Source organism: Chanodichthys erythropterus, chromosome 9 (assembly GCF_024489055.1).
Source record: "Chanodichthys erythropterus isolate Z2021 chromosome 9, ASM2448905v1, whole genome shotgun sequence".
NCBI lineage: Eukaryota > Metazoa > Chordata > Actinopteri > Cypriniformes > Xenocyprididae > Chanodichthys > Chanodichthys erythropterus.
Window position 1 is genome coordinate 31,142,281 of NC_090229.1, and position 4,963 is coordinate 31,147,243.

The window sequence follows — 4,963 nt, forward strand, 5'->3', positions numbered from 1 at the left end:
CCCCGTTCCCCCCTAGTAAACTACATTGTCTGACCCTGGTAATTATGAAACCCTGTGTACAGCACAGTTTATATTCTATCTAATGAAATCTGAGGTAAACGTGTATAAATAAATGGGACCAAACGCGATTGATTTTGCATTTCTATCAAAAATTAAGAATTATTAGTGTCATTGTAGTGCTGCAAATATCTAAGCTATATCTAATACTTGAAATCTCAAAGTTAAATCAGATTTTTTTTGTAAAAATGTTTCTGTAACAGCTGCCAAAAATAGTATATAGCTCTCTCTAGGCAATTGGTTTCATCAACCAATTGCCTGGATGTAATAAATAAGAAGCAACTATAGTAGACAATATAATCATGACATGGAGGCGCGGGCACGATCACTGGCGCGTGAACTGGAACGCGTCTTACATGAATAAACCGAAACTCAGCGGCTGCTTGCCTCAGAGACATGAGAAATATCTCTATAGAAAGCATGAAATATCTACTTTAACGAAAACGAAATAATTCAAAACGAAAAGAAATAGGCTACTCTGTTTATGTAGAATAAACCGAATGAAATGTGCATTCTCTCTCTAAGCGCATCCACTACACTGTTAAAAATTGTCCTGTTAAAAAACAGTAAGTAACTGGCAGCACGGTTGCCAGCAAGTTACTGTTAAATTAACAGTGTCTTGCTGTTGTTGAAATTTACAGTTTGTTACTGTTTTTGTAAATACAGCATAAAGCTGTTATTTTCTACATTAACAGTAAATTACTGTCAAAAGTATTAACAGTTAATTAATGTTTATTTGCACTTTTTAACTGTAAGCTACAAATGTTATTATATTGAGAAATGGACTGCTAAGAAAAAAAGGTGTAACTATTTTTCTAGATATTTCTTTGATTTTATTAATTACCCCTTAGAAGTCTTGCTTTAAAACCATAATACAATGTACAAATATATCCTTTGAAACATTAAAAATTTAACACAATGCAGAGTAACTTCAAAATGTGCTTTATTAAAACTTGAAAAATAAAGCCACTTTAAATCACAAAATATTCTCAAAATTACTTACCCCCATGCCGTTCCACACCCGTAAGACCTTCATTCATCTTCAGAACACAAATTAAGATATTTTAGTTGAAATCCAATGACTTAAAGAGGTCTACGGTTATCATTGAAATCCGATGGCTCCGTGAGGCCTTCATAGGGAGCAATGACATTTCCTCTCTCAAGATCCATTAATGTACTAAAAACATATTTAAATCAGTTCATGTGAGTACAGTGGTTCAATATTAATATTATAAAGCGATGAGAAATTTTTGGTGCGGCAAAAAAACAAAATAACGACTTATTTAGTGATGGTCAATTTCAAAACAATGCTTCAGGAAGCATCAGATCATTGTGAATCTGTGTGTCGAATCTGCAGTTCGGAGTGCCAAAGTCATGTGATTTCAGCCATTTGTCGGGTTTGAACTGCGATCTGATTCATGATTCGATAGACTGATTCATAATGCTCCGATGCTTCATGAAGCAGTGTTTTGAAATCGGTCATCACTAAATAAGTCATTATTTTGTTTTTTTGCCGCACCAAAATATTCTTGTCGGTTTATAATATTAATATTAAACTGATTTCGATGTGTTTTTAGTACATTATGGATCTAGACAGAGGAAGTGTTATTACTCCCTACGTAGGCCTCAAGGAGCCATTGGATTTGAACTAAAATACCCTAATTTGTGTTCTGAAGATTAATGAAGGTCTTACGGGTGTGAAACGACATGAGTGTAAGTAATAAATGACAAAATTTTCATTTTTGGGTGAACTAACGCTTTAAGTCCATTAGCTTCTTAAGTAGACTGGCAACCCGAGTGTGATAAGTCTTGTCCACCCTTGGTGCCTTTTTCAGGATTTATTCCAATGAAGTGTCTGAAAAACAAATGCATACATTCAGAATTAGTGTGGGTAAAAGTTTGCATAACGAGAATGTGAATAGAAATTAAGGTAACACTTTACAATACGGGTAATATGCATTAATTCATGCTTAACTAATGCACAAATAATCAAGTTAATGTATGACTTATGAAGAACTAAACCATTAATTAATGATTACTGCATCAGCAACTAATAAAGTTTCTATATGATTAATAGATTAAGTAATCATTATATTGTTATTAGTTAAATGTGTCATAATATATTAATTCCCTAATAGCATATTATATTAACTAATAATGTAAATGAACGTGTTAATTACCACAATCGGTCAAAGCCATGCATTTCAACTTCCAGTTGTCTGCTTTAAATAATCTTTAGCTAATGATTTACAAAGGTATCATGTTATGACTTTACTTGTTGAGGCACATGACTATTAACTAATTCAAAATTAATTCAAAACCCATAACCACAATGACATATTACTTAAACGGTAAGTTCACCCAAAAATGAAAATTCTGTCATTAATTACTCACCCTAATGTCGTTTCACACCCGTAAGACCTTCATCTTCAGAACACAAATTAAGATATTTTAGTTGAAATCCGATGGCTCCGTGAGGCCTTCATAAGGAAGAAATGACATTTCCTCTCTCAAGATCCATTAATGTACTAAAAACATATTTAAATCAGTTCATGTGAGTACAGTGGTTCAATAATAATATTATAAAGTGACAAGAATATTTTTTGTGCGCCAAAAAAACAAAATAACGACTTATATAGTGATGACCGATTTCAAAACACTGCTTCAGGAAGCATCGGAGCATAAATGAATCAGTGTGCGGAATCATGGCTTGGATCGTGTGTCAAACCGCCAAACTGCTGAAATCACGTGACTTTGGTTCTCTGAACTGCAGATTCGACACTTTGATTCATTTATGATTTTGAAATCAGCCATCACTGAATAAGTCGTTATTTTGTTTTTTTGGCGCACCAAAAATATTCTCGTCACTTTATAATATTAAAATTGAACCACTGTACTCACATGAACTGATTTAGATGTGTTTTTAGTACATTAATGGATCTTGAGAGAGGAAATGTCATTGCTCCCTATGAAGGCCTCATGGAGCCATCGGATTTCAACTAAAATATCTTAATTTGTGTTCCGAAGATGAACGAAGGTCTTACAGGTGTCAAATGGCATGAGGGTAAGTAATAACTGACAGAATTTTCATTTTTGGGTGAACTAACCCTTTAACAATTAGTCATGTGCCTCAAGTAAAGTCATAACATAACAAATATTAATAAAAGTCTTGAGGGCTTGGAATGACATGAGTGTGGGTAAAAGATGGCAGCATATTTATTTTGTTTGAACTGTCCCTTTCAGTGTTGTACAAAAGCATTTACCATGTTTGCTGAAATACAAAAGAAAAAAAAAAGAAAAAAAAAAACACCCTTAGAGGCTTATGTAATAAAATAGACTAGTTCTATACATACCAAGGAGTATCAGTCGAGGAGTTGCAGGTTGTTCAAGTGTCCTTTCTACATCAGCTGCAGTGGAAGAGGCCTAAGACACAGTTACAATGATGAGGACAGACTCAATACACTAACAATAATGCCTGTAATGTATGCATTTAATTTTTAAATTAGGAAAGAGCATGTCTATTTCAGTTGTTAGGACAATAATACCATGATAGAACATAAACAACAACAGCGAGTCAAATTGGACAGTCTTTGGGCACGAAAATCTCAACAACAACAAAGTCTCCACTGAAATAAAATGTCATTTAGCCTACTGTACTGGGCCAAGTAACATTACAATACAAACCATCAACATAATAACTTACTGAGTAGTAACGCGCAACTTATTCTATCAAGCTAACCTTGGTCGAAGTAATCCAAAATACACCCAACGCTAAAGAAGCAAAACAGCAACAAAAGAAAAACTCCCCTCATAATACAGTTATGTACAAATTAGAACAAGCTTACCCAAATTTGCAAGCACAACGTTATCGAAATCAACGTTTTGTCTAATATAAACTAAATGTAGGCTATATTATCCAATAAATGAAAAGATCTTAAGCTAAAATTAGCAAACGAGATGACGACAATTTCAGCGCGTTAGAAATAACTTACATCGATATTACTTTGTTGCTATGATGTTAAAGGCTTACTTTGCAGAAGAGTTTATAGTATATCATATTTGAAAAACTTGTATAGGTATACATAGTGAACTCACCTCGTACTCGGGAAATATATGAATCCGAAATTCAGCTCCACTCTGTGACGCAGTTTGCACGGTTGGCAGGTTTGGCACTGAAATGGACGTATAAAACAGTTACAAGCTCAGCATCCACAATTATTACAGTTATTTGCACAGTTATTTGCAATTGCAAACGTGTAGCCTATCTTGTGTAAAAGGAGCAAGGCAAAGGTGCACTCACCGGTTAAATCACAGTGTAAAGACGGATAAAAATCCAGATGTGTTCGCTGCAGTTTTCAGTTCCAAAAATACTGTTAAGTACTGTTTTCTTTCCTTTGTGGAATAAATACGGTAAAATGCTGTTAAAATTTGTGTACGTCATTTCACCAACCGTAAAAAAACAGTAATGCGCTGCTTTTTAATATAACAGGATTATACTGTTAAAATTTTGCCGTAAATTAACAGCAATTTTTAACAGTGTATGAGGAAATGATGAGAGTCAATGTCAGCTTCATCTTTGCAGTCGACACTGATTCAGAAAACATTACTTTATTAATAAACAATTAAAATGTCTCCTTGCTGTTTTGGTCACATTCATAAGACCAATATCGATTCCCCGGCTATAATCTTAACTCTTCCACTCTTTTGCCTCCGTACCCTTCCACCACACATTATTACTCCTCTTCTTCACGGCTGTTGACACTGTTGGTTTCTGTGTTGTTCTTCTATTATCTAAATGTGTGACACTGAGTTGTGCTCTGTCAATATATGCTTGTCAAATGAAGCTTCATGAGATGCACCTCTGAGCTATTTCAGAGACCTGGGGTGCGTTTCCCGAAAGCATCGT

At 34.4% G+C, this 4,963-nt stretch overlaps 1 long non-coding RNA gene across 2 annotated transcripts; it reads right to left on the bottom strand.

Annotated features, from left to right (window-relative positions):
- Positions 1-1,566: 1,566 nt before the first annotated feature.
- On the bottom strand, positions 1,567-4,504 carry LOC137026606 (uncharacterized). 2 transcript variants are annotated; one of them, XR_010895891.1, is made up of 4 exons: positions 4,358-4,504; positions 4,153-4,229; positions 3,411-3,480; positions 1,567-1,912 (listed from the first exon to the last, which is right to left on the bottom strand). It is a non-coding gene; the product is annotated as an uncharacterized lncRNA (long non-coding RNA). The 2 variants fall into 2 exon arrangements; XR_010895890.1 differs by having other exon boundaries at positions 4,153-4,493.
- Positions 4,505-4,963: the final 459 nt, after the last annotated feature.